Raw genomic sequence first — 12,026 nt, 5'->3', positions numbered from 1 at the left:
GCGTTGCGTTCACTCTTACACAACTCTGTGTTTCTTAGTTGCTAGAGCAGGCTGTCATATGATGGTTGTCTACAAGTAGGCAGTGCAGCTGCGAAATAGCACTCCAGCCCCCCTACTAACATTCTCTGCTGCTTTAATGTTGAAAAATTTCCTAGACTTTTTGAAGCTAAATCATCAAGTCAGTGTACCAATGCAATTACAGTACAATGCCTTCTTGATTGTTTTCATATTAATTTGCTCAAGAGTTAATTTCCTCAAAAAAATTTGTATTTCAGTAAATAACAACTTCCACTGAAGAGAGAAGAGTTTATGACGCCAATATGAACAAGTCTGAGGCTACCTTTTCTAGACAAATCCCATGCTTGGTGAAAAGAATATGGACACGCAATCTAAAGCAAAACTGTGCCCTCATTTTTCTGCTTGATGCTGACAGATCAGAAGTTAGATCCTGCTAACCTGTATTTTTGCCCTTGGCCCAGTTTCCCTGCATGTATCTGCATGAGCAAGGTAATTGGTTCTGATGACATATACATGTAAAGTAAGATGACTTGTTTGAATAGAGGTTTACAGCTGGAAATCCAGACACTCAGATCTTGGGAGTCTGGCACAAATGAGGCAGTCAGGATTAGTCAATCTAAAAAACCAGTGGTGTAAGCATCTGTGTAGGTGCTCTGAGTTTTGAAAAGTTCTTTAAGTTCTTTGACTGTGACAACAATTAATTCTTTCATCTGTTCCAAACCAGAACCGATTACTGACCCTTTATGGCAGGGCAAAAAAAAAAAAAAAAAAAAGCCTCAGGAACTGATTTGCTATTCAAGGTAAATCAATGAGAGCATTCATACAGCCCCCTTCTCCAACGCTAGCAGTCATTATACAGTCTGTATTTTCTACCCTTCTGCAGCACATCATCAGCATTTAGTTGCACCAACTTGTTGCCAGAAGGGTCTGTATGAACTGCCTCATTGTAACAACACTTGAGTTGGGTACCACTTCGGTTTTCTTTGCAAATGATGTTACCTCCAGGATCTCAGGTACACAAGAGAGCTTATGACAGAAACACAGATGAACACAAAAACCAGTAAGTCAAAAAATGTAAACGGTGCATGGAAAGAAGTTAGAATTCATGTGACCAAGAACTTTGTTCCACACTTGGTCTCTTGTTTTCCAGATTTCTCCTCTGATAGGTACTTTAACACATGTGTACATTATTGTCTCAGTCAGCCACTCAGTCATCAGCCTTCATTTCACACCCTCAGGCTATTAGCTCTAGGTTAACTAAATTTGCCTTTTGGACTATGCGTGTTGTTGAGCAAGAGCAGGATTTTATTTTTATTTTTTTTATCTTGGGAAAGGAAGTGTTCTGGCAGTATCTCTAGGTCTTATGCTTAGAACAGGATAAAGCAAAAAAGACGACACCACCCTACAACATATGCGTCTCGTGACGGAATTAATCAGTGTATCTGAACACGCTGAACTTCCCTACAACAGAATTAAAAGGAAACACCTTGCAGATAATAATGAAAAAGTGTAGTAGCTCATGCAAAAATCTTTCCTCTTCCCACAGCAGCTCTTTAAGGATTTGGTTCTTGATTTCTTTTTAAAGAAAAACAAAATCCTGTTCAAATTCAAAAATAAGTTTTCTGGGTGAGAAAAAGAGCAACCCGAAGAACCTCTAGAAAGTTTGCCTTCTCACCCCTTCACAAAACCTGAAAAGACTCTTCTCTTGAATTCCTTTTCAAGAACATGAAAAATATGGCACACTGTATTTCTAGAAAAGGAAGAGTGAATGCATGGACACAGTTCCTAAAAAATACATTACATAATTACCTTCCTATAACAGACTACAGCAAATTTAAAAAAATCAATTTGTGGACATTTCTAATTAATCTGATTAGGATCAGTAAGCTCTCACTTCAAAAGCTGTGCATTTGTAAATAATAACTACAAATTATTTAGAAATGGAAGAGGTTGAATGCTATCACAAGTTTACACACACAGTATCAAATTCTGTTCCCTCGGAAAAATAAATTCAGAACTTGATCTTAATGCTTGATACCCTTTTTCATTAGAGAGCTATGATGAAAAGCCAGTACTATGAAGACTATGACCTGACGTTCAAGATTGCAGCTCCACAGCGTGTGACCCTCTCTATATAATAAAAAACCTATTTTGAATCAAATACCAGTCTACTTTTAGCCAGGCTCATGGAACTAAGTACTACTCAAGACAAATAATCCTATGGGACTCAACCTCTCCTTTGCCATCAGGAGGCAGACACCAAGTTATACCCTAGGCAAGCAGGGGAAAAGGGGCTCCAGACAGCACAAAGGCATCCTGTCTTTTTCCCCTGATATCTTGGGACAGGATGCTGTAGTATCCTCCTGGCCCATGTCAATTGCAGCCACAGCATTTCCCACGCACATTCAGAACAGGCCAGGGCTCTGGACCCACTCCCATCCCTTTTCCTCACCCACTTGTTCCATGGACCAGAGGGCAGGGGTGTGATCTGCCCACACACAGGGACTGGCTGGAGGCACCAGTGAGCTCTGTGACTGAACAGGAAACAACCTCCCTCTCTCACAGGTCCCTTGGCAAGCCTGCAACCCAAGCCAAGTTTTAGCCTTCCAGGAATATTCAGGCAGTAAAATGCTATTCAATATGTGTCAGATTTGCAGAGAAAACTCTGTAATGTTGCTGTAAGGACACAAATATAACAATCGCTTTCCCAGAAATTATTGTTTCATTTCCTTGATGAGATATTTGATGATAAAATTCAGCTGTTTGAAGATGCAGGAGAACTCTAATGACCAACTAGAAATAAACTGAAAGAAATATACTGAACTATAAATGTTGCTGAGGTGTTTGGCAGAACAATTTTTTACTCTCCAACAGGAACATGACAGGGCCTCTATACTGACTACACAATCACTTACCACTCACTTCTCTGTACCTTAGAGGTAAAATAATATCCACCACATTCATAATGCTAAAGGAAATAAAAATGAACCTTACAGCACTGCTTAAATAAATTTATATACGAAGTGATTCTGTACCTAACCTGAAACTAAACAGAATACAGTAAATTCTGAGAGGAAAAACACAATTGAGTTTGCACCTCTACAGCTTTTGACCTAAGACATATTCCACTGTAACAATTTTCTTATGCCTTCCTTCCAAAGGCAGTTCTATCGTTGTCAGTCTGTTAGGTACACACTATGAGTTTAAAAGGGCAAAGGCTGAGATTAATTTCATGTAAAATATCCATATACAACACAGTATGACAAAACGAGACAATAAAATAGAAACATCCATAAACTGTAAGGGTATAAAATTACAAATACAAATTTTCTGTATACCTACTCACAAATAAAGCTTTGTAAGGTTTAAAATTTGTATGAATTTTCTGGACTTCAATTTTCTTCTGTTGGGAAGTCTCCTGAAGGTGGATTATAAGTAACACACATGTCCTCAATCTGCTTGTTGGTCTCACTTGAAGAAATGACAAGATGCAGTAGTCATGTCCCAAGCTGGAGCTTTAAAACTCATATTTGAATGCAATCTAACATTCCGAAAATTTACAACATGGCTAATTTTCCAATTACTTTCTGTTATAAATTAATTTTTAAATCCAAACTGAACTGCCTTTAGCATGATTTTTTGCTTGATGTGAATATTCAAAGATGGTTCTTTTTGTGAACAAAAGATATGTATCAAGCTTATGTGTGCAAGAACTAAATTGCTGTATTAGAACTGCAAGGAAATCACTTGATTCTGGTGACATTGTAAAGTGCAAAAGAAACGGGATTTAAATACCTGCTATAATGAAATGATGGAAATTTTTTCTCAGTGAGGAAAGAAACAGAGACCATATTTTTCTTAGTGAATGATATTTGTACATTATTTTAAGATACACATAGCTAGCAAAACAATTATTTTTCAGCACTGCACTGACAAGTCAGTCTTCCAGCTGCTTTCCTGTTAGACCTATTTACTACTTTACCATTTTTCTCATTCGCCAAAAAAGCTATTTCTGACTACTCACACCTCCACATTTCTGAAGCGTGCATGTTTTAATGCTGAATTTATGAACAGATATTGAAACATTATTAAAAAAAAACCATACCAGCACAGTGATGAAAGAGCAGTATTTTCTGGGGAAAAAAAGTTTACTTCTCCTTTTCTACTTTGTATTTCAAGCTGCTCTTCAGCTAACAAAAGGATACCTATTGTCATTTTATTAAATCTATGGTAACAATAAACATTAACTCAGTCTCAAACATGATGTCATGCTGTATGTAGCCAGGTTAAAGGAGAATGTAAAACAAATTACCTGGATTGCTTAGAGAACCCTAAATGCCCTAATTTACTGAACCATTTATCAGCAGAACTAATAAAAAGCTTTTCTTGCTCTTCTAAGGGGTAAAGGTAGCCATTTGTCTCTGAAGTATACAATTTCACCAGAAAGACAAAACAAAAAGCAAATCTTGGGAATAGGTATCAGCTGGACGTTCACATAACAAGGTCCAGAGAGATATATCCAGAAGTTTCCTTTTTTAATCCAACTCTGAGTAATATTGGATGCTGTCCCCCACTCCTTCAGAGCTCTACTACTGCCAAAATAACTGCAAGGCTTGCAAGTCCGAGTGTATCTCAGGCCTTTCCCAAGGCACCCCAACATTATCTGAGGCACTGAAACTATGGCAACCGAATAAGAAAGCAGCTTCCATGATTAATAGATGAAGATCCCAGCGACAGTGCCTACCTAGGCCATAATTCAGGAATGCAGGATAAATTAGCATAGAATTAATCTCAATCTACCAATAAAAAGTAGATCTCAAAAGGCATCAACAAAACAGCAATTTTTTTCTGAGGAAAAATATTCTGTAGAACTATAAACTGTTCAAATTCTCATTAAGACTTCAATGAATGGCTGCCTCGAGTGCAAGTAACAAATAAATGTTCATGAACAATGATGAAGGAACCAACATAACAAATTTCCCATATGACTATCAAAGCCATACATCAGAATACTCAATATATAGAAAATCTGAGTTAAAATGAGCACAATAATACAAGAAAGTAAAAGTAATGTTTGCTACACTCAAGAATACATTTGGACACGGTTCTTCCCATTGTGTTAGGGGATTCCTATAAGAGAGTACTTTTTCCAACCACTGAACTGGAACACCTGACCATATCTTATTATATACACATTTTCATTATTAGAAGACCCTAATGTGAATCAGTCAGGGTAATTTCAAAAGTGACGAAGGTTAGGAATAGCATTTTTAAAGCATATAATCAAACTTCTGCTATTATCTCCAGTAAAAATGCTAATATTATGGTCCTCATCCACTAGATGGTCTCAGACTAAGGTGAAAGTGCAAAATAAACATATTCTTTATTTCATTCCTCTTTCATAAACATTAAGTTTTCACTGAAGGCAACTGGCTACAGAGACCTTAAAAGCATAGGACCTTTTTTTCCCATATCACACAAAGATATGGGCAGTCAAGGCATGGCTTTACCTGGGGAGAGTAAGAGAGAAGGAGCCAAATGCTGCCCACACTGAGATAGCACATATGCTGCCATGTCACAAGACATGCTGGAATGCTGTCCAGCTGCCCCAGAAACTCTAACACCAACACTGTATGCATGTTGTAAACTGAATTTCTGTTGAAAGCTTTTCAGCAGTTTTGTCAGTAGCTAAAAAAGAAACAAAAAACACAACTCAAAAACAACAAAAAAAATTGTATGGGGTAGTACCTGATATGTGAATTTCAAGAGTCTAGTATAAATGCTCCATATACAAATGCCTATAACTAACAATACTTTTGAAGGAAAGGTCATCACGGAATGTAGTGAATTACCATATGTCTTCACTCCAGACATACAGCAACTGGCTGGTCTGTTCATAGCTGGTTTATCTACTTCATTTTACATCTCCATTTCAGCTACTAAAGAAACACTCTGGGGCCTGGGGAAAAATTCCTTTCATACAAAAATGACTATATTTACACAGAGCATACTACACCCCCTCCTTTTGGCTGATAAACAAGTACAAGACTGGGAAAGTCTTCAAGAGGTTTTGCAGTGAATTACAGGGCAATTCATGATGTTTTTTTCTCATTTTCTTCTACCGATGGCTACTTCATTTTTTAATTAAACTATAACTGGAGCTAAACTTTAGATTTCAGAGTGGGTAACCCTAGCAGCCTCATTTATGTCAATCTAGTGGATGAAAAGTGAGAATATGATTATTTTATGGGTGGAGGCATAGATCTCTCAACCCCTTCCCCATTTCCACTGGCCCCACTATTAACTGTAGCAGTCTATCAGTCTGAGGAGAAAACTGCAAATGCCTCTATGCCTGTCTTTAAATGAACCCCTCCTAAGGCTTCCAAAATACCCTGATGTTGCAGGTACTTTACTTTTATTATTTTTCTCTTGCTCTGTTCCCATACATTGAATTTTGAGTCCTTTCACATGTTCCAGATGTTAAAATACAAAAGGTAAAAGAGCGCCTTGCAAAATCCAGAAGACACACGGACATGCAATATATGTAATTACAACACGGTAGGTGGCACTCTTCCCTTTAAATCTTTAAGTAGTGCCTCTGAGCTGTGCTACCATACTTGCCATGCTGCAGTCAAGACATAAAACCCAAGTACCATTTACGATGGACACTTAAAAATCCTTCAGTACTGTTCAAACATGAACATTCAGTTATTTCCATGGCCACAGGTAATGGTTTAGTTGCTTCACAAGACAGCACACATACACACACACAAAAAAAACCCCAAAACCCAGACATGGAAACTCTGGTCTACCAGGTTTGCACTTGAAACTGGTGGAGTGTACTTCAACCTTCACAGACTCTACACACATCTAAGCTGTTCTTCCCTCAGGAGACTGGTGCAACAGGCCAAACCCAAAAATATTCCAATAAAAAAATACCAGGCTCAGGCCCAGACTTCCCCCCTAATGCATTTTTCTGCCTTTGAACACGGCTCATGGTTGTTGTGTGCTGTTGATCAGAAGTCATACCCCATGCTACTACTGACATCATCTTACTGCCAAAATGATCTCTGTGTGCCTCACCCCCCTCAGAGTAATTCTGATAAACAGAATTAATGGGCATAAAACGCTAAAATGGTCACCAGTAAAAAGCATTGCTTATTCTTCTTATTTTTCTGTTGCCCCATAAGATAAATCATGTCACAATTTGTCAGACGTGACTTGATCTGTAACACTCAGATCTAGGTCTGACAATGCTGAAGGTATCCAGAGCATATGTACTTGTACTGTAGCTTTGCGTCCTCAACAATTATTGATTCCCAACACACAACAGTAGTTTCAGATTGGTGCCTAAATGTGAAAAGAAGTCCTTTTTGGCAATTGCCTTTCCTTTCAGAAAATTACGCAGGCAAGCGAAGCTTCACCGGTGAATACAGCTTACTCGGGTTAATGAAACTGGGAAGGACAGGGGACTAAAGATTTATCTCCTCAATAAACAAACAGTAGGATGTAAAATACTGCAGCATCTACATCGAATAAGGATAGTGAATTCTTCTGGGTTAGTATGGTTCAATTTTCTGTAGCATATGCTGCCCTTAAGAGTGTTAAATGATATTTTCCAGAATTTGCCCAGTTGCTCATTTTCAGCACTCTTTCATAGCGTATGGGAATCAGGTACTATTCACAAAAGATTTTTTGGGCAATGCAACAATGTGCTCTTGCAAACAAGTTGGATGGAGGCATGTATTAGCTCAGGTCAATTAAATCCTAAAACATTTTATGTCTCCCCTGCTGTAAACCCCTTTCATGTGTATTTATGTATGGCTCTTCAAAATAAGATGACAAATTTCCCCTTCCCTTCACAGAACATGCACAAGGTAGTTAACAATCACCTACCTCCTTTTTCAGGCAAGCAGTTCTAGCCTGGATTTATCACAGGTCATTAATTTGATCTCTTTTTTTTTTTTTTTTTCCCCAAAAAAAATTCCATTGAGGCAACCCCTTAGCCTTAGTCCAACCTATCTCCTTCTTCATTCTTAAACTCCAATCATTCTGATCCTCTATTTACAAACAGTGAGAGGGGACTATCTAGCCACAGATGTTAGCTAGTCATGTTTCTCATAGATGTTGATGCCCAATTATGTTTTGGTTCATGCAGTGTGATTTCAGTTGATACAGCTGGTTTTGCCATGAAGTAAGAATATACAGCTTTCATGTAGGCTGAGAGTACATAAGCCATGTGTGATCCTGTGATTCATCTTCCCCGAAAGTGTTCACCCATGCTTCAAGTATTTTATTCCTACTACATGAAAAGCAAAATATTGTGAGTATACTTTATGTTATTAGTTACTATTGAAAAATTCCTTCGTGATAAAATTATGCCCAGGACAGCTAAATGTGTTGGCAATTCTACCTTTTTAAGAGCAATAAACCTTCCCAATCTCACTGAAGCTGAAACTTGCTTTCAGTCAAATGAAGGGGTTTGCTATAGCAGACACAAATTTCCTCAAGAAGCAAAAGACTACTCTCACTAAAAAAACAAAACAAAAAACACCAACCCTCTCAAAACAAAACAAGACCACCACCAAAAAAAAACAACAACAAAATACCCCAGATAAAACTAATCCAAAAAACAGCAAGACCATTTTCCTTTTCAGGTATGAAAACAAATGACAAAGGACAACCTCAACATGGTAATAGATGCATAAATCTCAGTCTGATGCCACAGACTCCTAAAAATCTGAGTTCTGTGATTAAAAGAGACTGTCTCTGCTGGACTTTCTCACGTTGATACCAAAGGGTTTACCAGCCAAGTAAAGATTACTCGCATTGAGAATGGGTCACTGTATGACACTTACACTAACGAATGCAAACCAAGAGCTGTCACTGGACTAATTTTTGCAAAGACAGTGGCTATATCAGTAGCCTCTAGCTGCTATTTTTGAGGTTAGCTTAATAATTAATATCACTGTTGGATAATACTAAGCGAAAGTTAGCAGAATCTATGTCAAACAGTAAGTAGTAAGTCATTGTAGGCAGCCCCGTAACAGAAAACCATTGTGGAGATTCAGCTCTCCGTTAATTACACCACCTGCAAGGCGTGTGTGCCCCTTAGGAAGATCAGGCATTCACCTTGCAGAGTCAGGAATTAGCGTCTTTTACAGTTTATTACAGATCTGACGCAAGCCTTTAATTTTTTTGCCGTTCTATTAATGAAATAATTTTCTGTCTATACCAGCTAGAAATCCGCGCTGCACAGACGCTGGCACAAACGCGCGTGTTTACAAACTTCAACAGCAGTAATTAGCTTGGGAGAGGAAAAGGAGAACAAATTTCCCTCTGAAGAAGCGGTCAAGGTTAGAAAAAGACAGAGACGTTTGCCTTAGGAAAACCCAGCAGTTACCACCTTGCGACTCACCCTGGGAAGCGCCGGGCAGGACGCAGGCGGTGGCGGCGGGCAGAAGGGCATCTCCTCTGCGACTGACCGCGCTCCAGCCTCCGCCCCGCTACCACCGCCAGCCCCCCACCCGTGGGCCGACCGGAGCCACCCCCGGGAAACGCCTCCCTCAGGCAGCAAGTAAGGAACAGGCGGCGGAGCGGCTGAGCCTTCGCAAGAAACAGGTACTTTCTCCACGCTTGATAAAAAAGGCTCAAACTTTTCGCCGCCTTCCCAGCGGCGGAGCATGGGGCGGTGCTGACCCTCAGCCGGCCCCCTGGGACCTGCACCGCCGCCTCCCGCCCTTCACCGCCTGCAGGAGCACAGACCGGAGGGGAGGAAGGGTTCTCGCTCCTGCCGAGTCGCAGTTGCCTACGCACCTTGCCCTCATGTGGGAGCCTTCCCTGACCCGGCGTGCACGGGGACTCTATGCCTGTAAGGGGAAGTCCCTCCCCTCCTCAGCATCCTTTACCCTCGGCCGCATCCTGTCCCCTCCGCATCATCCTTCCCCACCGAGGCATCAGCGGCACGAAGATGCCCCCGCCCGGCCTCCCCGAGCCCCCGCCCGGCGGCAGGGCTGTGTGTGCGGGGCGCCACGACACCAGTCCGTAGCTAGTCTGGGGGGACCTGCCGAACAGGAACTCCTCTGTGCCGGCCGGCCCTGTTACTCCCCCTTAGAAAAACTTTCTCCTTGATGCCCCTTCGCCCGGCTGCCCCGGGGACACAGGGAGGAGAGGGGAGTAGGGCGCGGGCGGAGGCAGAGGAGTCGGGCTGCTTCGCGATGCTCCCCGCCCGCCCCGAGGGGTCCATCCAGTCTCCGCCGCGCTCGGCGCCGGGACCAGCCTGCCTGCCCGCGCTCACCAGCCGCGCTCATCGCGTTACCCAGAGGCGGCTGGTAGCGCCACCGGCCCGCGGGGTAAAGGCGCCCAGCAGCAAGGGGCAGAGAGCGGTCCTACCCGAAAGCCACCCCTCTCCCCGGGACTGCGGGAGGGCCGCCGACAGGCCCCCTTCTCCGAGGCTGGGGTGGTCAGGGGAAGGCAGTCGCTGTCCGCGGGGAGGGGAGCCCGCGGCCCCAGCCCACGATCGCGAACAAAGCCTGCGGCAGCGCCGCGAAAGAAGTTTACTCGGTTCCCGGCCCTTTGCCCAAAAATTAACCCTCCACCTTGAGAAAAAAAATTAAAAAGTAAAATTAAATAAATAAACAGCAACCCAACTACTCCCCCATGGAAGAGCGCAGGGTTACGCCTCTGCACGGAGCGCCCACATTGCCCCTGTAACAAAGACAACCCTCCCCCAGCCCCACACGATGCCCGGCAGTCCAGGGGACAGCGGGCAGCGGTCCTGGCCCCGGCGGCTGCGTCCCGCAGTCGCTCAGCCGCCGGCCCGTTGCGAGCGAGGTCGGGGCTGGGGAGGAGAGGCGCCCCAGAAGCGCGCATGTAAACCATGGCAAGGGGCTAGGGCGGAAGGCTAACACGTTTAGCAGTTTGGGTAGGAGGAGTTCGTGTTAAAAAAAAAAAAAAAAAAAAAAAAAAAGGAAACAAAAGAGGAAAAATAAAATAAAGGCGAACCACGAGATGCCTGGAAAGTGGCAACAGCAGCGTGTGCACTTGCAGGCGACACTTCTCCTACTAGGCGATGCTAACGCTGTCGAGACAGCAAGCAGCAGCCAGCCTTAAACCATACTCGCTCCTCCCGAGCCAGCCGAGGCGACCCAAGCACCTTCCCCTCCGAGCAACCCCGAAACAGCAGAGAGGGATACGGACGGACGGAGTACTGTACCTTTTCGGTGCATGTATCTTAGCAGCTAGAGGACAGAACTAGCTGATGTAGTGTCCCATTTAGTAATCCATTTAAGGGGATCTCTCTGGGAAAGTGGAGCCACTCTCTCCTTTGCAATCCTTTGTCATTACTACATGTGTGCTTCCCGGGGGATGGAATATTTAGTATTTCTACTTTCTGAATTGCAGATGCAATTTGTTCATTTCCAATGATGGGCGAGAAGAGGGGAGGGAACACGGAGAAGAAGAAAGAAAAAAAAAACCCGAACAAAAAAACCAACGATAGCAACTCCTCTCCAGACCCAAATTCCACTACGGTTCCACTCCAGTGAGTCCTCTTTAGTCGCGCCTGGGAAGGTAAGTCATTTCGGGGTCTCCTCCTGCTCCTTCTCTACCAAAAGTGTTCCCGCTATGACGGCTGCTTCAGAAAAACTACTAGGCTGGAGGCACTCGCCGTGTCACGGAAGAAAAGCGCAGTCGCTCCTCGCCCCGGTCTGCTGGGCATTGGACTGTGCGCGGAGAGGAGGTGGAAGCCGCTGTGAGCTGCTGCCCTGCCGGCCGCTGCCTCCCCTCGGCGCCCGCCGCTCGCCCCCCGGCCCCTGGGACGCGGCTCCGCCGGCGGAGGCGGAGACAAAGCCGGGACTGGAGCGCAGCGGGCGGGCGGACGAGCGCGCCCTACTACCCGCCCCGCCACGACGGGAGGGGCAAGTGCTCGGTGTCCCCGCCCCCCTGGGCGGTGCCTGCGCGGGGCGGGGTCCCTGAGCCACCGCCTGTTGGTGTGGGTGGGGGCGGCT

At 43.5% G+C, this 12,026-nt stretch overlaps 1 protein-coding gene across 3 annotated transcripts in view; it reads right to left on the bottom strand.

Annotated features, from left to right (window-relative positions):
* Positions 1 to 11,808, bottom strand: part of SEMA6A (semaphorin 6A) — a 120,242-nt gene extending 108,434 nt beyond the window's left edge. Inside the window, exon 1 of one of the 3 annotated variants that reach the window (XM_030467069.1) lies at positions 11,234 to 11,808. The gene's annotated coding sequence lies outside the window, so the exon portion shown is untranslated. Of the gene's footprint in view, positions 1 to 9,436; positions 9,540 to 11,233 lie in introns of those variants that run through there. The other 2 variants (XM_030467071.1, XM_030467068.1) reach the window with 2 other exon arrangements.
* Positions 11,809 to 12,026: the final 218 nt, after the last annotated feature.

Source organism: Calypte anna, chromosome Z (assembly GCF_003957555.1).
Source record: "Calypte anna isolate BGI_N300 chromosome Z, bCalAnn1_v1.p, whole genome shotgun sequence".
Lineage (NCBI taxonomy): Eukaryota > Metazoa > Chordata > Aves > Apodiformes > Trochilidae > Calypte > Calypte anna.
The sequence above is the reverse complement of the archived record's forward strand: the minus strand, read 5'-3'. Positions and strand labels throughout refer to the sequence as shown.